General features: G+C 49.3%; 1 long non-coding RNA gene across 4 annotated transcripts in view; it reads right to left on the bottom strand.

The window, feature by feature from the left end:
• Positions 1-22,216, bottom strand: part of LOC134927118 (uncharacterized) — a 435,449-nt gene extending 413,233 nt beyond the window's left edge. For all 4 annotated transcript variants that reach the window (XR_010177556.1, XR_010177557.1, XR_010177560.1 and 1 more), the window contains exon 1: positions 21,665-22,216. This is a non-coding gene — a long non-coding RNA (uncharacterized LOC134927118). The remainder of the gene's footprint in view (positions 1-21,664) is intronic.
• Positions 22,217-22,423: the final 207 nt, after the last annotated feature.

The following is a 22,423-nucleotide window of genomic DNA, read 5'->3' as shown; positions in this document are numbered from 1 at the left end:
TGATATCAGCCATTTATAAAGCACGCATCTAAGAGAAAACTATACGTATTTACCTAAATAAAGCATCTTATTACTAATGCTAACATTAGGCTAGCCCAGGAAAATGGCCAGCCGTGCAGGGTTTAAGGAACACCTAAATACTGAGGGCCTGATGTACAGGTGGGCAAAGTGGTGATGTCAGACGCAAGCGGAAGATGTTCTCAGTATGTGCTTGCGTCCGGCTCGTACTGCGCGTGTGTCCTGGTGGTTACCCATCAAAGACGCAGATCATAATTGAATGCAGATAGATGCAATTTCAGGGGGCGTTTGTGGGTGGTTACAGTGGGGTTGGTTAACCAGTAGCGGGCAGAGTCAGACTGGCCCACCGGAGTACCGGGGAAATCCCCATAGGGCCCCACTGCCTGAGGACCCACCTACTCCTCTTGGGATCAGGTTCCAGACAGTTCACTTGAATCATCCTTTTGGTGCCTGGTCATACCCCTAAGCATGTGCAGAGAGAGTTAGATTTGGGTGGGGTGAGTTCAAACGGAAATCTAAATTGCAGTGTAAAAATAAAGCAGCCAGTATTTACTAGTGATGAGCACCGGAAATTTTTCGGGTTTTGTGTTTTGGTTTTGGGTTCGGTTCCGCGGCCGTGTTTTGGGTTCGAACGCGTTTTGGCAAAACCTCACCGAATTTTTTTTGTCGGATTCGGGTGTGTTTTGGATTCGGGTGTTTTTTTCAAAAAACCCTAAAAAACAGCTTAAATCATAGAATTTGGGGGTCATTTTGATCCCAAAGTATTATTAACCTCAATAAGCATAATTTCCACTCATTTTCAGTCTATTCTGAACACCTCACACCTCACAATATTATTTTTAGTCCTAAAATTTGCACCGAGGTCGCTGGATGACTAAGCTCAGCGACCCAAGTGGCCGACACAAACACCTGGCCCATCTAGGAGTGGCACTGCAGTGTCACGCAGGATGGCCCTTCAAAAAACTACTCCCCAAACAGCACATGACGCAAAGAAGAAAAAAAAGAGGCGCAATGAGGTAGCTGTGTGACTAAGATAAGCGACCCAAGTGGCCGACACAAACACCTGGCCCATCTAGGAGTGGCACTGCAGTGTCACGCAGTATGGCCCTTCCAAAAAACACCCCCCAAACAGCACATGACGCAAAGAAAAAAAGAGGCGCAATGAGGTAGCTGTGTGACTAAGATAAGCGACCCAAGTGGCCGACACAAACACCTGGCCCATCTAGGAGTGGCACTGCAGTGTCACGCAGGATGGCCCTTCCAAAAAACACCCCCCAAACAGCACATGACGCAAAGAAAAAAAGAGGCGCAATGAGGTAGCTGTGTGACTAAGATAAGCGACCCAAGTGGCCGACACAAACACCTGGCCCATCTAGGAGTGGCACTGCAGTGTCACGTAGGATGGCCCTTCCAAAAAACACCCCCCAAACAGCACATGACGCAAAGAAAAAAAGAGGCGCAATGAGGTAGCTGTGTGACTAAGATAAGCGACCCAAGTGGCCGACACAAACACCTGGCCCATCTAGGAGTGGCACTGCAGTGTCACGCAGGATGGCCCTTCCAAAAACTACTCCCCAAACAGCACATGACGCAAAGAAAAATGAAAGAAAAAAGAGGTGCAAGATGGAATTGTCCTTGGGCCCTCCCACCCACCCTTATGTTGTATAAACAGGACATGCACACTTTAACCAACCCATCATTTCAGTGACAGGGTCTGCCACACGACTGTGACTGAAATGACGGGTTGGTTTGGACCCCCACCAAAAAAGAAGCAATTAATCTCTCCTTGCACAAACTGGCTCTACAGAGGCAAGATGTCCACCTCATCATCATCCTCCGATATATCACCGTGTACATCCCCCTCCTCACAGATTATCAATTCGTCCCCACTGGAATCCACCATCTCAGCTCCCTGTGTACTTTGTGGAGGCAATTGCTGCTGGTCAATGTCTCCACGGAGGAATTGATTATAATTCATTTTAATGAACATCATCTTCTCCACATTTTCTGGATGTAACCTCGTACACCGATTGTTGACAAGGTGAGCGGCGGCACTAAACACTCTTTCGGAGTACACACTTGTGGGAGGGCAACTTAGGTAGAATAAAGCCAGTTTGTGCAAGGGCCTCCAAATTGCCTCTTTTTCCTGCCAGTATAAGTACGGACTGTCTGACGTGCCTACTTGGATGCGGTCACTCATATAATCCTCCACCATTCTTTCAATGGGGAGAGAATCATATGCAGTGACAGTAGACGACATGTCCGTAATCGTTGTCAGGTCCTTCAGTCCGGACCAGTTGTCAGCATCAGCAGTCGCTCCAGACTGCCCTGCATCACCGCCAGCGGGTGGGCTCGGAATTCTGAGCCTTTTCCTCGCACCCCCAGTTGCGGGAGAATGTGAAGGAGGAGATGTTGACAGGTCGCGTTCCGCTTGACTTGACAATTTTCTCACCAGCAGGTCTTTGAACCCCAGCAGACTTGTGTGTGCCGGAAAGAGAGATCCAAGGTAGGTTTTAAATCTAGGATCGAGCACGGTGGCCAAAATGTAGTGCTCTGATTTCAACAGATTGACCACCCGTGAATCCTTGTTAAGCGAATTAAGGGCTCCATCCACAAGTCCCACATGCCTAGCGGAATCGCTCTGTGTTAGCTCCTCCTTCAATGTCTCCAGCTTCTTCTGCAAAAGCCTGATGAGGGGAATGACCTGACTCAGGCTGGCAGTGTCTGAACTGACTTCACGTGTGGCAAGTTCAAAAGGTTGCAGAACCTTGCACAACGTTGAAATCATTCTCCACTGCGCTTGAGACAGGTGCATTCCACCTCCTATATCGTGCTTAGTTGTATAGGCTTGAATGGCCTTTTGCTGCTCCTCCAACCTCTGAAGCGTATAGAGGGTTGAATTCCACCTCGTTACCACTTCTTGCTTCAGATGATGGCAGGGCAGGTTCAGGCGTTTTTGGTGGTGCTCCAGTCTTCTGTACGTGGTGCCTGTACGCCGAAAGTGTCCCGCAATTCTTCTGGCACCGACAGCATCTCTTGCACGCCCCTCTCGTTTTTTAAATAATTCTGCACCACCAAATTCAAGGTATGTGCAAAACATGGGACGTGCTGGAATTTGCCCAGATTTAATGCACACACAATATTGCTGGCGTTGTCCGATGCCACAAATCCACAGGAGAGTCCAATTGGGGTAAGCCATTCTGCGATGATCTTCCTCAGTTGCCGTAAGAGGTTTTTAGCTGTGTGCGTATTCTGGAAAGCGGTGATACAAAGCGTAGCCTGCCTAGGAAAGAGTTGGCGTTTGCGAGATGCTGCTACTGGTGCCGCCGCTGCTGTTCTTGCGGCGGGAGTCCATACATCTACCCAGTGGGCTGTCACAGTCATATAGTCCTGAGCCTGCCCTGCTCCACTTGTCCACATGTCCGTGGTTAAGTGGACATTGGGTACAACTGCATTTTTTAGGACACTGGTGAGTCTTTTTCTGAGGTCTGTGTACATTTTCGGTATCGCCTGCCTAGAGAAATGGAACCTAGATGGTATTTGGTACCGGGGACACAGTACCTCCAACAAGTCTCTAGTTGCCTCTGCAGTAATGATGGATACCGGAACCACGTTTCTCACCGCCCAGGATGCCAAGGCCTCAGTTATCCGCTTTGCAGCAGGATGACTGCTGTGATATTTCATCTTCCTCGCAAAGGACTGTTGGACAGTCAATTGCTTGGTGGAAGTAGTAAAAGTGGTCTTACGAGTACGACTTCCCCTCTGGGATGACCATCGACTCCCAGCAGCAACAACAGCAGCGCCAGCAGCAGTAGGCGTTACACGCAAGGATGCATCGGAGGAATCCCAGGCAGGAGAGGACTCGTCAGAATTGCCAGTGACATGGCCTGCAGGACTATTGGCATTCCTGGGGAAGGAGGAAATTGACACTGAGGGAGTTGGTGGGGTGGTTTGCGTGAGCTTGGTTACAAGAGGAAGGGATTTACTGGTCAGTGGACTGCTTCCGCTGTCGCCCAAAGTTTTTGAACTTGTCACTGACTTATGATGAATGCGCTGCAGGTGACGTATAAGGGAGGATGTTCCGAGGTGGTTAACGTCCTTACCCCTACTTATTACAGCTTGACAAAGGCAACACACGGCTTGACAAATGTTGTCCGCATTTCTGTTGAAATACTTCCACACCGAAGAGCTGATTTTTTTGGTATTTTCACCAGGCATGTCAATGGCCCTATTCCTCCCACGGACAACAGGTGTCTCCCCGGGTGCCTGACTTAAACAAACCACCTCACCATCAGAATCCTCCTGGTCAATTTCCTCCCCAGCGCCAGCAACACCCATATCCTCCTCATCCTGGTGTACTTCAACACTGACATCTTCAATCTGACTATCAGGAACTGGACTGCGGGTGCTCCTTCCAGCACTTGCAGGGGGCGTGCAAATGGTGGAAGGCGCATGCTCTTCACGTCCAGTGTTGGGAAGGTCAGGCATCGCAAACGACACAATTGGACTCTCCTTGTGGATTTGTGATTTCGAAGAACGCACAGTTCTTTGCTGTGCTTTTGCCAGCTTGAGTCTTTTCATTTTTCTAGCGAGAGGCTGAGTGCTTCCATCCTCATGTGAAGCTGAACCACTAGCCATGAACATAGGCCAGGGCCTCAGCCGTTCCTTGCCACTCCGTGTGGTAAATGGCATATTGGCAAGTTTACGCTTCTCCTCCGACAATTTTATTTTAGATTTTTGAGTCCTTTTTTTACTGATATTTGGTGTTTTGGATTTTACATGCTCTATACTATGACATTGGGCATCGGCCTTGGCAGACGACGTTGCTGGCATTTCATCGTCTCGGCCATGACTAGTGGCAGCAGCTTCAGCACGAGGTGGAAGTCGATCTTGATCTTTCCCTATTTTTGGAACTTCAACATTTTTGTTCTCCATATTTTAATAGGCACAACTAAAAGGCACCTCAGGTAAACAATGGAGATGGATGGATACTAGTATACTTATGGATGGACGAGCGACTGCCGACACAGAGGTAGCTACAGCCGTGGACTACCGTACTGCGTCTGCTGCTAATATAGACTGGATGATAATGATATAAAAATATATATATATATCACTACTGCAGCCGGACAGGTATATATTATATAATGACGGACTTGCTGGACACTGTCAGCACTGCAGACTCCTAAAGTAAGCTACTAGTATCAAGAAGATAGAAAAAAAAAAACACCACAGGTAGGTGGTATACAATTATGGATGGACGAGCGACTGCCGACACAGAGGTAGCTACAGCCGTGGACTACCGTACTGCGTCTGCTGCTAATATAGACTGGATGATAATGATATAAAAAATATATATATATCACTACTGCAGCCGGACAGGTATATATTATATAATGACGGACCTGCTGGACACTGTCAGCACTGCAGACTCCTAAAGTAAGCTACTAGTATCAAGAAGATAGAAGAAGAAAAAACAACAGGTAGGTGGTATACAATTATGGATGGACGAGCGACTGCCGACACAGAAGTAGCTACAGCCGTGGACTACCGTACTGCGTCTGCTGCTAATATAGACTGGATGATAATGATATAAAAATATATATATATCACTACTGCAGCCGGACAGGTATATATTATATAATGACGGACCTGCTGGACACTGTCAGCACTGCAGACTCCTAAAGTTAACTACTAGTATGAAGAAGATAGAAAAAAAAAACCACCACAGGTAGGTATACAATTATGGACGAGCGACTGCCGACACAGAGGTAGCTACAGCCGTGGACTACCGTACTGCGTCTGCTGCTAGTATAGACTGGATGATAATGATATAAAAAATATATATATATCACTACTGCAGGACAGGTATATATTATATAATGACGGACCTGCTGGACACTGTCAGCAGAATGCGTTTATAGAATAAAAACACCACACGACGAGTGTTTAACTTTTTCAGGCAGACAATCACAATATACTGGTGGTCACTGGTCACTGGTCAGTCACACTGGCAGTGGCACTCTGGCAGCAAAAGTGTGCACTGTTAATGTACTCCTGCTATAACTGCTCCCCAGTCTCCCCCACAATTAAGCTGTGTGAGCAGTGAGCACTCAGCACAGTCAGATATACATAGATGATGCAGCACACTGAGGCTGAGCACAGATATGGTATACTGTGTCACTGTGTATCGTTTTTTTTCAGGCAGATAACGGATTATATTAAATAATAATAAAACTGCACTGGTGGTCACTGGTCAGTCACTAGTAAACTCTGCACTCTCTGAGTACTCCTAAGCTCCAGTAAATCAAGTGTCTCACTCTCACTCTCTATTTCTTTTCTAAACGGAGAGGACGCCAGCCACGTCCTCTCCCTATCAATCTCAATGCACGTGTGAAAATGGCGGCGACGCGCGGCTCCTTATATAGAATCCGAGTCTCGCGATAGAATCCGAGCCTCGCGAGAATCCGACAGCGGGATGATGACGTTCGGGCGCGCTCGGGTTAACCGAGCAAGGCGGGAAGATCCGAGTCTGCCTCGGACCCGTGTAAAAAGCGTGAAGTTCGGGGGGGTTCGGTTTCCGAGAAACCGAACCCGCTCATCACTAGTATTTACCCTGCACAGAAACAATATAACCCACCCAAACCTAACTCTCTCTGCACATGTTACATCTGCCCCACCTGCAGTGCACATGGTTTTGCCCAACTGCTAACAAATTTGCTGCTGCGATCAGGTCTGAATTACCCCCTGAGTCTGTAAAGGGATATTAAAGGGAGGTATGGATCCTGTATGTCAGTAATGGGCTGGGGGTACGGCACTGGGATATGATACCGGAGACCTGAGCCGAACACCCAGCAGGAGAGAATGCTGTCCTGTCCTCACTCCACATATTGGGGTGCATGTGTTGGCACTGCCTGTTTCTGTGCCCTGTATAAATGGCAATCCCCCTGTGTAAGATATATCCCCTCTTCTATCCATCTTGGTGTATTATCAGTACCACACGCTGATGTGTAGCAGTCCTTGCTAGGACTATTTATGAGCAATAGACACTATAGCAGGCTTCCTACAAGCTCCTGTATGATACCTATCACTAGCTGTGATCCTGTCACCTACACACAAGAGCTAACCCTCTAATCCATTCCTGGGGATTCTGTGTTCAACCCATCTCATGAAGTCATCGCTCTGCCCGCTTCCCTGGAGTCCTGAACCAAAGTAAGACATCAGGAGTATACAGCCAGCTACCAGCAGAGGGGCGCTACAACAGGTATACCAACACCAAGGGGTAAGTGGTTCCAGGCGCCGGCGATGACAGTACCCAGGAATTTAGCATTTAAGCTACAATGGCCAATGCCTGCTAGAGATGGTGTTTCTACCGCGGCCAAGCGCCGGAACGCTTCTCATTCTGTAGTTTGGTATATTTGCAGTTTAGCGGGTTTTGTGATGAAAAACAGGGAACCATATCAGATCTATCCAATATCTGCACCGTGCCTCCATACATACATTCAGCAATTTATTTTTAGAGCTATGCCCCTGAGGCCCCACCCCCTTTCATACTTACCTACATTTCTTTTCTCCTCCCCTCCGATTTTGCCCTATTTAGCTACCCATTCTGCCCACTTCCCTCGGAAGTGGGCAGAATACAGGAGGGGTGCCCACTTTTCCGGGGCTTCGGGGGACTACCTGAGAAACCGTGTGTCTCCCGCAGAATACGGGAGAGTAGGTAAGTATGCCCCCTTTGCAGCACGATGCCGCGATTCATGGATGATCCAGTGGGCAGCAGGGCTAAATGATGCGGTTAACTCCCTCCTTTGCCCACCACCACCTCCTCTCCCTTCCTCATTGTCTGCTCTTGACTTTGACACTTATTTCACATCCAAGATTGACTCCATACATCAGGATATCACATCCCACCAGACCAGCAACCAGCCACCACCCATCCCTTGCCACCCCTCCCCTTCCCCCTTACCAACTCTGACATCTTTCTCCCATGTATCTGGCAAGGAAGTCATTGCCCTCATCCGGTTCCCCCCCCCACACACACACACAACCTCCCCACTTGACCCTATCCCCTCCCACCTCCTCCGCTACCTCTCTCCTTCTGCCTGTTCCCATCTTGCCCACCTTCTCAATCTCTCCCTCTCATCAGGCACTGTCCCCTCTGCCTTCAAGCATGCTCTTGTCTCCCCTATTCTTAAAAAACCTACCCTTAATCCAAACACTCTTTCCAACTACCGACCCATCTCTCTCCTCCCTTTTGCTTCAAAACTTCTTGAGTGTATTGTCTATAATCGCCTCACTGCCTTTCTTTCCTCTCACTCACTGCTTGACCCATTCCAGTCTGGTTTCCGCTCTCTCCACTCCACTGAAACTGCCCTTGCAAAAGTCTGCAATGACCTCCATGCAGCCAAATCTAAGGGCCACTACTCTCTGCTTATTCTTCTTGACCTCTCTGCTGCTTTTGACACTGTGGACCACCCTCTCCTTCTGCAAATCCTTTACTCTCTTGGTCTGTGTGATACTGCCCTCTCCTGGCTGTCCTCCTACCTCTCTGATTGTTCCTTCTCTGTCTCCTCTCATGATGCTACCTCCCCCCACTTCCACTAACTGTTGGTGTCCCCCAAGGCTCTGTTCTTGGTCCTCTCCTTTTCTCTCTTTATACGTCCTCTTTAGGTGAACTCATTAGTTCTTTTAATTTCCAATAACACCTCTATGCTGATGACACTCAAATCTACCTCTCCTCCCTTGACCTCTCCCCCGCTCTCCTCACTCGTACCTCCAACTGTCTTTCTGCTATCTCTTCCTGGATGTCCCAGCGCTTTCTTAAACTCAACATGTCTAAGACTGAGCTGATCATCTTCCCACCCTCCCGCACAACCTCACCTCCCACAATCTCATCCATTGATGGCATGACTATCTCCTCTAGCCCCCAAGTATGCTGTCTTGGCGTAATCCTTGACTTCTCCCTTTCCTTCAAACCACACATTCAGCACCTCTCACAAACCTGTCATTTTCATCTCAAAAACATTTCCAGGATCAGACCCTTTCTCACCCAGGATGCTACTAAGATCATTATTCACTCACTGATTATTTCCAGACTGGACTACTGTAATCTCCTCCTAACTGGCCTCCCTTACAATTACCTCTCTCCACTCCAATCTATCCTCAATGCTGCTGTCTGGCTCATTTTCCTCACCAAACGCACTACGTCCACCTCCCCTCTCCTACAAGACCTTCACTGGCCTCCCTTCCCTTTCAGAATCCATTTAAAACTTCTCACACTCGCTTACAAAGCCCTCACCCACTCCTCTCCCATCTACATCTCTGACCTTATCTCCCTTTACACTCCCACCCGTCCTCTTCGCTCTGCTAATGCACGCCGACTCTCCTGTCTTCTGATTACTTCCTCCCACTCCTATCTCCAAGATTTTTCACGTGCTGCTCCCTTTCTCTGGAATTCTTTACCTCTCCCCCTTAGACTCTCCACCTCTCTACAAAACTTCAAACGGGCTCTTAAGACCCACTTCTTCACCAAACCCAGCCAAATCTCATCCTATCCCTCTGTTCTACGCTCTCTATGTACCCCGTCTGTGTCACACATCTGTCTACCCCTCCCCTTAGAATGTAAGCTCTCACGAGCAGGGCCCTTTTCCCTCATGTGCTTATCCTTTTCTTACTTAATAATCCTCAACTGCCCAAATCACGCAGTTTTTTGGCCACCTGGAACTTATCTCTATGTCGTCTACTGGTGTAGTTATGCTTAGTTACCCTGTACTTGTCCTATATTGTCTTCAACTGTAATCACTGTTTTCCTGTTTTGATTATGTGCATATGTACTCTGTAATTGGGTGCTGCAGAACCCTTGTGGCGCCATATAAATAAAGGATAATAATAATAATAATTTTAGCTAGTTAGTAAATTGGTATCTGGTAGTAACAAGTCTGAGTGATATACTGTACCGATTTATTTAAGTCATACTTGCCGATATTGCTGCCCCCTCTTCCGGGAGGGGGCAGCCTGGATGGCATATGGGGGAGGAGCGTGTCCGGTAGTGAGGGGGCGTGTCTTGGGCGTGGCGGCATAAAAACATAATTATGCTCCGCCCCACGCTATTCAGTGATGAGGAAACATGCACAGGAGAGTGGGGGTTGGAGCTACAATTACGCAATTCAGCGCAAATCGCGTCATTGGGTTCCCCTCAGACCGCCCATTAGTGCTCCGATGTTGGCGGCCAAGTGGGGGGTGCGGGAGCTGGGAGCGGATGCGAGACACTTGCTGAACTTTCCGGGGGGCCGGGAGCGCCACACGATTTTCGGGAGCCTCCCGGCCATTCCGGGAGGGTAGGCAAGTATGATTTAAGTGTTATTATCACTATTCGCATACGTTACAGCTGGATTGCAGAAGAGTTCTAAATGAATAAACAGACATTTTATTTTCATTTATTGAGTCAGTTACTGAGTTGGGTTTGTGGGACTGGCTCCCTCTCTGCTGTGGGCGTGCAAAGTCTAGAAGAAGCCCCAGGAACGACCACAGCGGTCAGCACACCACGCAGGGGCGTAGCCAGAACTTTTTGGGCCCCATAGCAACATTATGCTTCTAGAGAGACACTACTCTGCAGCAGTTGTTAATGAATTCCCTGTAATAGTTGCTAGTTCATTTTCTGACCCATAGTAGAACCTTATTTAATGTTATGCCCCATAGTAGTGCCCTGGTTTCATTTATAAATCGTAATAGTGCTTAAGTTCACCCTATGTCACATTTCAGAGCTGCCAATAAATATTATTCCACACAGTACCCCCAAATCACATTATGCTGCACAGTACCCCCAGTATACATTATGCTGCACAGTACCCCCCAGTACACATTATGCCGCACAGTACCCCCAGTACACATTATGCTGCACAGTACCCCCAGTATACATTATGCTGCACAGTACTACCAATTCACATTATGATATATAGTGCTCCCCGTTCATATTGTGCTTCATTACAGTGCCCCAGTTCATATTATATAACATTAAAAATGCCCTCCAGTTCATTTTATACCACACTACAATAAGCAGTTCCAGGGGCATACCTAGATATATTGCAGGCCCCAAGGAAAAAGTTTGAAAGGAACCCTCGTACCACCCAATGGCGAAAAATGTATATAACACATGTAACTGTGACAGGGTAGGTGGCCCCTCTCAGCTCTGGGCCCCATAGCAGCTGCACTCCCTGCACCTATGGTAGCTACACCCTGTATATAACACATGTAACTGTGACAGGGAAGGTGGCCCCTCTCAGCTCTGGGCCCCATAGCAGCTGCGCTCCCTGCACCTATGGTAGCTATACCCTGTATTTAACATATGTAACTGTGACAGGGAAGGTGGCCCCTCTCAGCTCTGGGCCCTATAGCAGCTGCACTCCCTGCACCTATGGTAGCTACACCCTGTATATAACACATGTAACTGTGACAGGGAAGGTGGCCCCTCTCAGCTCTGGGCCCCATAGCAGCTGCACTGCCTGCACCTATGGTAGCTACACCCTGTATATAACACATGTAACTGTGACAGGGAAGGTGGCCCCTCTCAGCTCTGGGCACCATAGCAGCTGCACTCCCTGCACCTATGGCAGCTACACCCCTGTATATAACACATGTAACTGTGACAGGGAAGGTGGCCCCTCTCAGCTCTGGCCCCATAGCAGCTGCACCCCCTGCACCTATGGTAGCTACACCCTGTATATAACACATGTACCTGTGACAGGGAAGGTGGCCCCTCTCAGCTCTGGGCCCCATAGCAGCTGCACTGCCTGCACCTATGGTAGCTACACCCTGTATATAACACATGTAACTGTGACAGGGAAGATGGCCCCTCTAAGCTCTGACCCCATAGCAGCTGCACTGCCTGCACCTATGGTAGCTACACCCTGTATATAACACATGTAACTGTGACAGGGAAGGTGGCCCCTCTCAGCTCTAGGCCCCATAGCAGCTGCACTCCCTGCACCTATGGTAGCTACACCCTGTATATAACACATGTAACTGTGACAGGGAAGGTGGCCCCTCTCAGCTCTGGGCCCCATCGCAGCTGCACTCCCTGCACCTATGGTAACTACACCCTGTATATAACACATGTAACTGTGACAGGGAAGGTGGCCCCTCTCAGCTCTGGCCCCATAGCAGCTGCACTCCCTGCACCTATGGTAGCTACACCCTGTATATAACACATGTAACTGTGACAGGGAAGGTGGCCCCTCACAGCTCTGGGCCCTTAGCAGCTGCACTCCCTGCACCTATGGTAGCTACGCCCTGTATACATACTTGCCTACTCTCCCGGAATGGCCGGGAGGCTCCCGAAAATCGGGTGACCCTCCCGGCCCCCCGGAAGAGCAGGCAAGTCTCCCGATTCGTGGGGACCCCCCTGCCCGTCCGCCCACTTAGTGTGTAAAGTGGGCGGTCCGGGCAGTTGATGACGCGATTCTTGCTGAATCGCGTCATCATAGCCACGCCCCCTGCAGTGTAATGCCGGTGACCGCGGCATTACAGAGCGGGGGGCGTGGCTTAACAGAGGCATCGTCATGACCCCGCCCTTGCTCCGCCCCGTCCCGCCTCTGGCCCACCCCCTCCACGATGTCACAGCCTCCCCTGCCCGCCCTCTGAGCTGACCTGGCTGCTCTCTCCCGCAGAGAGCAGCCAAAATGTAGGTAAGTCTGCCTGTATATAACACATGTAACTGTGACAGGGAAGGTGGCTCCTCTCAGCTCTGGGCCCCATAGCAGCTGCACTGCCTGCACGTATGGTAGCTACACCTTGTATATAACACATGTAACTGTGACAGGGAAGGTGGCCCCTCTCAGCTCTGGGCCCCATAGCAGCTGCACTGCCTGCACCTATGGTAGCTACACCCTGTATATAACACATGTAACTGTGACAGGGAAGGTGGCTCCTCTCAGCTCTGGGCCCCATAGCAGCTGCACTGCCTGCACGTATGGTAGCTACACCCTGTATATAACACATGTAACTGTGACAGGGAAGGTGGCCCCTCTCAGCTCTGGGCCCTATAGCAGCTGCACTGCCTGCACCTATGGTAGCTACACCCTGTATATAACACATGTAACTGTGACAGGGAAGGTGGCTCCTCTCAGCTCTGGGCCCCATAGCAGCTGCACTGCCTGCACGTATGGTAGCTACACCCTGTATATAACACATGTAACTGTGACAGGGAAGGTGGCCCCTCTCAGCTCTGGGCCCCATAGCAGCTGCACACCCTGCACCTATGGTAGCTACACCATGTATATAACACATGTAACTGTGACAGGGAAGGTGGCCCCTCTCAGCTCTGGCCCCATAGCAGCTGCGCTCCCTGCACCTATGGTAGCTACGCCCTGTATATAACACATGTAACTGTGACAGGGAAGGTGGCTCCTCTCAGCTCTGGGCCCCATAGCAGCTGCACTGCCTGCACGTAAGGTAGCTACACCCTGTATATAACACATGTAACTGTGACAGGGAAGGTGGCCCCTCTCAGCTCTGGGCCCCATAGCAGCTGCACACCCTGCACCTATGGTAGCTACACCATGTATATAACACATGTAACTGTGACAGGGAAGGTGGCCCCTCTCAGCTCTGGGCCCCATAGCAGCTGCGCTCCCTGCACCTATGGTAGCTACGCCCTTGACACCACGCCATTCGATCCTTTAATACCCTTAGGGTGTTACAGAAGCTGTATGGCAGAGGGCTGAGAATACAGTGAGAAGAGACAACGTAGATAAAATAATAATTACTGTAGTATATAAAAATAAGAATTTACTTACCGATAATTCTATTTCTCGGAGTCCGTAGTGGATGCTGGGGTTCCTGAAAGGACCATGGGGAATAGCGGCTCCGCAGGAGACAGGGCACAAAAAAGTAAAGCTTTACTAGGTCAGGTGGTGTGCACTGGCTCCTCCCCCTATGACCCTCCTCCAGACTCCAGTTAGGTACTGTGCCCGGACGAGCATACACAATAAGGGAGGCATTTTGAATCCCGGGTAAGACTCATACCAGCCACACCAATCACACCGTACAACTTGTGATCTAAACCCAGTTAACAGTATGACAACAGAAAGGGCCTCTTAAAGATGGCTCCTTAACAATAACCCGAATTAGTTAACAATAACTATGTACAAGTATTGCAGATAATCCGCACTTGGGATGGGCGCCCAGCATCCACTACGGACTCCGAGAAATAGAATTATCGGTAAGTAAATTCTTATTTTCTCTATCGTCCTAAGTGGATGCTGGGGTTCCTGAAAGGACCATGGGGATTATACCAAAGCTCCCAAACGGGCGGGAGAGTGCGGATGACTCTGCAGCACCGAATGAGAGAACTCCAGGTCCTCCTTTGCCAGGGTATCAAATTTGTAAAATTTTACAAACGTGTTCTCCCCCGACCACGTAGCTGCTCGGCAGAGTTGTAATGCCGAGACCCCTCGGGCAGCCGCCCAAGATGAGCCCACCTTCCTTGTGGAGTGGGCTTTTACAGTTTTAGGCTGTGGCAGGCCTGCCACAGAATGTGCAAGTTGAATTGTGTTACAAATCCAACGAGCAATCGACTGCTTAGAAGCAGGTGCGCCCAACTTGTTGGGTGCATACAATATAAACAGCGAGTCAGATTTTCTGACTCCAGCCGTCCTTGCAATGTATATTTTTAAGGCTCTGACAACGTCCAACAACTTGGAGTCCTCCAAGTCGCTAGTGGCCGCAGGCACCACAATAGGTTGGTTCAGATGAAATGCTGATACCACTTTAGGGAGAAAATGCGGACGAGTCCGCAGTTCTGCCCTATCCGAATGGAAGATTAGATAAGGACTTTTATAAGATAAAGCCGCCAATTCAGATACTCTCCTGGCAGAGGCCAGGGCTAGTAACATAGTCACTTTCAATGTGAGATATTTCAAATCCACCTTTTTCAATGGTTCAAACCAATGGGATTTGAGGAAATCTAAAACTACATTTAGATCCCACGGTGCCACCGGAGGCACCACAGGAGGCTGTATATGCAGTACTCCCTTGACAAAAGTCTGGACCTCAGGGACAGAGGCCAATTCTTTTTGGAAGAATATTGACAGGGCCGAAATTTGAACCTTAATGGATCCCAATTTGAGACCCATAGATAATCCTGATTGCAGGAAATGTAGGAAACGACCCAGTTGGAATTCCTCCGTCGGAACCCTCCGATCCTCGCACCACGCTACATATTTTCGCCAAATGCGGTGATAATGTTTCACGGTGACTTCCTTCCGTGCCTTAATCAAGGTAGGAATGACTTCTTCTGGAATGCCTTTCCCTTTTAGGATCTGGCGTTCAACCGCCATGCCGTCAAACGCAGCCGCGGTAAGTCTTGAAAAAGACAGGGACCCTGCTGTAGCAGGTCCCTTCTCAGAGGTAGAGGCCACGGTTCGTCCGTGAGCATCTCTTGAAGTTCCGGATACCAAGTCCTTCTCGGCCAATCCGGAACCACTAGTATTGTTCTTACTCTTCTTTGCCGTATGATCTTCAATACCTTTGGTATGAGCGGCAGAGGAGGAAACACATACACTGACTGGTACACCCAAGGAGTTACCAGTGCGTCCACAGCTATTGCCTGTGGATCTCTTGACCTGGCGCAATATTTGTCCAGTTTCTTGTTGAGGCGAGACGCCATCATGTCTACAATTGGTCTTTCCCAACGGTCTATTAACATGTTGAAGACTTCTGGATGTAGACCCCACTCTCCCGGATGAAGATCGTGTCTGCTGAGGAAGTCTGCTTCCCAGTTGTCCACGCCCGGGATGAACACTGCTGACAGTGCTATCACGTGATTCTCCGCCCAGCGAAGAATCTTGGCAGCTTCTGCCATTGCACTCCTGCTTCTTGTGCCGCCCTGCCTGTTTACATGGGCGACCGCCGTGATGTTGTCCGACTGAATCAACACCGGCTTTCCTTGCAGGAGAAGTTCCGCCTGGCTTAGAGCATTGTAGATTGCTCTTAGTTCCAGAATGTTTATGTGAAGAGACTTTTCCAGACTCGTCCATACTCCCTGGAAGTTTCTTCCTTGTGTGACTGCTCCCCAGCCTCTCAGGCTGGCGTCCGTGGTCACCAGGATCCAATCCTGAATGCCGAATCTGCGGCCTTCTAATAGGTGAGCCTTCTGCAACCACCACAGAAGTGACACCCTTGTCTTTGGTGACAGGGTTATTCGCAGGTGCATCTGCAGATGCGACCCTGACCATTTGTCCAACAGATCCCTTTGGAATATTCTTGCATGGAATCTGCCGAATGGAATTGCTTCGTAAGAAGCCACCATTTTTCCCAGGACTCTTGTGCATTGATGTACTGACACTTTTCCTGGTTTTAGGAGGTTCCTGACCAGATCGGATAACTCCTTGGCTTTTTCCTCTGGAAGGAAAACCTTTTTCTGAACCGTGTCCAGAATCATTCCTAGGAACAGCAGACGAGTTGTCGGGATTAAATGGGATTTTGGAATATTCAGAATCCACCCGTGTTGTCTTAGCACCTCTTGAGATAGTGCTAAAGCTGTCTCCAGCTGTTCTCTGGACCTTGCCCTTATTAGGAGATCGTCCAAGTATGGGATAACTAATACGCCTTTTCTTCGAAGAAGAATCATCATCTCGGCCATTACCTTGGTAAAGACCCGAGGCGCCGTGGACAATCCGAACGGCAGCGTCTGAAACTGATAGTGACAGTTTTGAACAATGAACCTGAGGTACCCCTGGTGTGCGGGGTAAATCGGAACGTGTAGATACGCATCCTTGATGTCCAAGGATACCATAAAGTCCCCTTCTTCCAGGTTCGCTATCACTGCTCTGAGTGACTCCATCTTGAACTTGAACTTTTTTATGTAGAGGTTCAAGGACTTCAGATTTAGAATAGGCCTTACCGAGCCATCCGGCTTCGGTACCACAAATAGAGTGGAATAATACCCCTTTCCTTGTTGTAATAGGGGTACTTTGACTATCACCTGCTGAGCGTACAGCTTGTGAATGGCTTCCAACACCCTCTCCCTTTCGGAAGAGACGGTTGGTAAGGCAGACTTCAGGAAACGATGAGGAGGATCCGTCTCTAATTCCAACCTGTACCCCTGAGATATTATCTGCAGGATCCAGGGGTCTACCTGCGAGTGAGCCCACTGCGCGCTGTAATTTTTGAGACGGCCCCCCACTGTCCCCGAGTCCGCTTGAGAGGCCCCAGCGTCATGCTGAGGTTTTTGCAGGAGCCGGGGAGGGCTTCTGTTCCTGGGAAGGAGCTGCCTGTTGGTGTCTCTTCCCTCTTCCTCTGCCTCGTGGCAGGTACGACAAGCCCTTTGCTCTCTTATTTTTGTAGGAGCGAAAAGGCTGCGGTTGAAAGGTCGGTGCCTTTCTCTGTTGGGGAGTGACTTGAGGTAAAAAAGTGGATTTCCCGGCAGTAGCCGTGGCCACCAAGTCTGATAGACCAACTCCAAATAACTCCTCCCCTTTATACGGCAAAACCTCCATGTGACGTTTTGAATCCGCATCGCCTGTCCACTGTCGTGTCCATAAGGCTCTTCTGGCTGAAATGGACATAGCACTCATCCGAGATGCCAGTGTGCAAATATCCCTCTGTGCATCACGCATATAGATAAATGCATCCTTTATTTGTTCTAACGACAGTAAAACATTGTCCCTATCTAGGGTATCAATATTTTCAATCAGGGATTCTGACCAAACTACTCCAGCACTGCACATCCAGGCAGTTGCTATAGCTGGTCGTAGTATAACACCTGCATGTGTGTATATATTCTTTTGAATAACTTCCATCTTTCTATCTGATGGATCCTTAAGTGCGGCCGTCTCAGGAGAGGGTAACGCCACTTGTTTGGATAAGCGTGTGAGCGCCTTGTCCACCTTAGGGGGTGTTTCCCAGCGCGCCCTAACCTCTGGCGGGAAAGGGTATAATGCCAATAACTTTTTTGAAATTATCAACTTTTTATCAGGAGCAACCCACGCTTCATCACACACGTCATTTAATTCTTCTGATTCAGGAAAAACTGTTTGTAGTTTTTTCACACCATACATAATACCCTGTTTTACGGTATCTGTAGTATCAGCTAAATGTAACGTCTCCTTCATTGCCAAAATCATATAACGTGTGGCCCTACTGGAAAATACGTTTGAATTTCTACCGTCGTCACTGGAATCAGTGCCCGTGTCTGGGTCTGTGTCGACCGACTGAGGCAAAGGGCGTTTTACAGCCCCTGACGGTGTTTGAGGCGCCTGGACAGGCATTAATTGATTGTCCGGCCGCCTCATGTCCTCAACTGACTGTTTAAGGGAAGATAAACCATCACGTAATTCCACAAATAAAGGCATCCATTCTGGTGTCGACCCCCTGGGGGGTGACATCTGCATATTTGGCAATTGCTCCGCCTCCACACCAATATCGTCCTCATACATGTCGACACCACGTACCGACACACACCGCAAACTCACAGGGAATGCTCTAATGAAGACAGGACCCACTAGCCCTTTTGGGGAGACAGAGGGAGAGTCTGCCAGCACACACCACAAAGCGCTATATATACAAGGGATATCCTTATATTAAGTGCTCCCTTATAGCTGCTTTAATATATATATATATATAGCCATTAATGTGCCCCCCCTCTCTGTTTTACCCTGTTTCTGTAGTGCAGTGCAGGGGAGAGACCTGGGAGCCGTTCTGACCAGCGGAGCTGTGACAGAAAATGGCGCCGTGTGCTGAGGAGATAGGCCCCGCCCCTTTTTCGGCGGGTTCTTCTCCCGCTATTTTTCCAGTCAGGCAGGGGTTAAATATCTCCATATAGCCCCTATGGGCTATATGTGAGGTATTTTTAGCCTTGTATAAGGTTTATATTTGCCTCTCAGAGCGCCCCCCCCCAGCGCTCTGCACCCTCAGTGACTGCCCAGTGAAGTGTGCTGAGAGGAAAATGGCGCACAGCTGCAGTGCTGTGCGCTACCTTATGAAGACTGAGGAGTCTTCAGCCGCCGGTTTCCGGACCTCTTCACGCTTCAGCATCTGCAAGGGGGTCGGCGGCGCGGCTCCGGGACCGGACTCCACGGCTGGGCCTGTGTTCGATCCCTCTGGAGCTAATGGTGTCCAGTAGCCAAGCAGCAAATCCACTCTGCATGCAGGTGAGTTTACTACTTTCCCCCTAAGTCCCACGTTGCAGTGATCCTGTTGCCAGCAGGACTCACTGTAAAGAAAAAAACCTAAACTAAACTTTCTCTAAGCAGCTCTTTAGGAGAGCCACCTAGATTGCACCCTTCTCGTTCGGGCACAAAATCTAACTGGAGTCTGGAGGAGGGTCATAGGGGGAGGAGCCAGTGCACACCACCTGACCTAGTAAAGCTTTACTTTTTTGTGCCCTGTCTCCTGCGGAGCCGCTATTCCCCATGGTCCTTTCAGGAACCCCAGCATCCACTTAGGACGATAGAGAAAGTATCTGTACTTATAATATCGCCGGTTACAGCAAGCATTGGGCGCTTGCGTCACTGGTACTATTGTCAGTTATTATTACTTACGTATTCATTCTTTATAGAGCATGCATTTAATTTATTTCTTTTTCATACTTTCTCCCAACACTCCTCCTTTTCTCTTTGAAGCTATGTCATACCCGGTTGTGCGGCATGTACAGCTGACTGTGCGAGATGATGCCGCTTTATTCCTGGAACAAGTAAGTCATTTTCTGGGAAAATCTGTGGGCCATGTATTGAGACTCACCCTTTATTGTTGTGGGCACCGCTCATTTATAACACTATTTACTGTAATTACATTATTCCCTTCGTTATCTCATGAACACCGTTATATGGACCTATCGTCATTGTGTTCCTGTTCTCTTTTCAAGCCTTTTCTTTTGCATTAGAACCGTCTGTTCCAGGCAGATGCTCGATGATAAAAGTTGAAGCACAAAAGTGTTTTCTTCCCTTTTTTCCAGCATAACCCAATAAGGGGGGTCATTCCGAGTTGTTCGCTCGTTATTTTTTTGTCGCAACGGAGCGAATAGTCGCTAATGCGCATGCGCAATGTCCGCAGTGCGACTGCGCCAAGTAAATTTGCTATGCAATTAGGAATTTTACTCACGGCATTACAAGGTTTTTTCTTCGTTCTGGTGATCGTAATGTGATTGACAGGAAGTGGGTGTTTCTGGGCGGAAACTGGCCGTTTTATGGGAGTGTGTGAAAAAACGCTACCGTTTCTGGGAAAAACGCGGGAGTGGCTGGAGAAACGGAGGAGTGTCTGGGCGAACGCTGGGTGTGTTTGTGACGTCAAACCAGGAACGACAAGCACTGAACTGATCGCAGATGCCGAGTAAGTCTGGAGCTACTCAGAAATTGCTAAGAAGTGTCTATTCGCAATTCTGCTAATCTTTCGTTCGCAATTTTGATAAGCTAAGATTCACTCGCAGTAGGCGGCGGCTTAGCGTGTGCAAAGCTGCTAAAAGCAGCTTGCGAGCGAACAACTCGGAATGACCCCCAATGTGCGTTGGCTTTTTAAATAGAATTAATGTCATTGCATCCTTGTGCTTCAGCCTTCACCTGCCTGGTGTTTTCACAAATAGCAAGTGCCACCATGTGGTCAGCAAGAAGAACTGCAGGTAGCCATCCACAAGGGTGCTGGTCTTACTTCAGATAATAATTTGTTGCTGCAATATGTTGATATCAGCCATTTATCATGCACGCATCTAAGAGAAAACTATACGTATTTACCTAAATAAAACATCTTATTACTAATGCTAACATTAGGCTAGCCCAGGAAAATGGCCAGCGGTGCAGGGTTTAAGGAACACCTAAATACTGAGGGCCTGACGTACAGGTGGGCAAAGTGGTGATGTCAGACGCAAGCGGAAGATGTTCTCAGTATGTGCTTGCGTCCGGCTCGTACTGCGCGTGTGTCCTGGTGGTTACCCATCAAAGACGCAGATCATAATTGAATGCAGATAGATGCAATTTCAGGGGGCGTTTGTGGGTGGTTACAGTGGGGGTGGTTAACTAGCGGGCAGAGTCAGACTGGCCCACCGGAGTACCGGGGAAATCCCCAGAGGGCCCCACTGCCTGAGGACCCACCTACTCCTCTAGGGATCTGGTTCCAGACAGTTCACTTGAATCATCCTTTTGGTACCTGGTCATACCCCTAAGCATGTGCAGAGAGAGATAGATTTGGGTGGGGTGAGTTCAAACGGAAATCTAAATTGCAGTGTAAAAATAAAGCAGCCAGTATTTACCCTGCACAGAAACAATATATGTAATGTCTGCCCCTGTGATGGTGTAGTGTCGTACCTGTGCTTCCAGATGACGCTTGCGCTTTAGGATCTCTCGTAGCTTCTTCTTCGGGAGCCTGTGGCGGGTGAATGGTCACCCCAAGGAGGACCCCACAGATAAAGGAAAGGCAAATGGATGGTGACAGTACGTTTATTGAATTAGGGAAAAGAAACGTCACCGTTTAAAGTATTCAAGTGTGGGCTAGGAAATCAACTTTATCTCAGAAGGCACATTTCAGAACATCACATATCAATTGCATAATAGGCAAGTACTTTCAGAACATTTAAAAGCCAACATATAATTTAGCAGAGCTGGTTCACGAAGGTTCAAACAGTACACTAATATGCCACTGGGTGGCGATATGAACTCACATTAGGAAGTCTCTGACTATCACTGCGGGAATTTTGACCGATCTTAAAAGTCACTTGGCCCCGTCTCCGGTCCCTGCAGCGGGCGGCGTGTGGCAGCTCAGGGCTCTTGGGTGGGTCTCCCGCTCTGTGCGGCTGGCGGGTGGTCAGGTACCAGCTCTCTCTCTCACTCACTCTGTGCGGCTGGCAGTTCTGCTCCCGGCGGCTGTGGGTAGCGGCTGGTCTCTCCTCCTCCACTCCCAGCGCCCCCACAGTGCGCGGCTGCGGCTCGCTTCCTGGCTGAGTGCTGATGGCGGCTCTGTCCCGGCGGCAGCAGACCCTCCTCAGTGCCGGTGCCCCGCTCTCGGTCTCGAACAGCTGTGGCTCGTCTCAGCGCTCTCTTGTCGACACACTCGGCGGCGGTGGTCAGCGGTCCTCTCTCCCTCTGTTGCGCGGCAAAAAAACTTTTTTATGACCCTCTTTCTTCCCGCCCGGCTCCAGCCAATCCAAACGGGGACAGGCTTCCCGCGCTGCTGGGACATGTAAGTCACAAATCCTGGGTCCTAGTGCCCTACTGTTTTCTCCTCCCTGGTGCTACTGTTGCCTAGCAACCGGGTGGAAGATTAAACCCACCCCCCCCCCCCCCCCCCCTCCCCGCAGTCTCTATTCTAAAGGCTCAGGTAAATAAATCTGGGGTACCCCAGAGGCAGGGTACCACACATAACCCACCCAAATCTAACTCTCTCTGCACATGTTACATCTGCCCCACCTGCACTGCACATG

The sequence above is a fragment of the Pseudophryne corroboree genome, chromosome 5, assembly GCF_028390025.1.
Source record: "Pseudophryne corroboree isolate aPseCor3 chromosome 5, aPseCor3.hap2, whole genome shotgun sequence".
In the NCBI taxonomy this organism is placed as follows: domain Eukaryota; kingdom Metazoa; phylum Chordata; class Amphibia; order Anura; family Myobatrachidae; genus Pseudophryne; species Pseudophryne corroboree.
The sequence above is the reverse complement of the archived record's forward strand: the minus strand, read 5'-3'. Positions and strand labels throughout refer to the sequence as shown.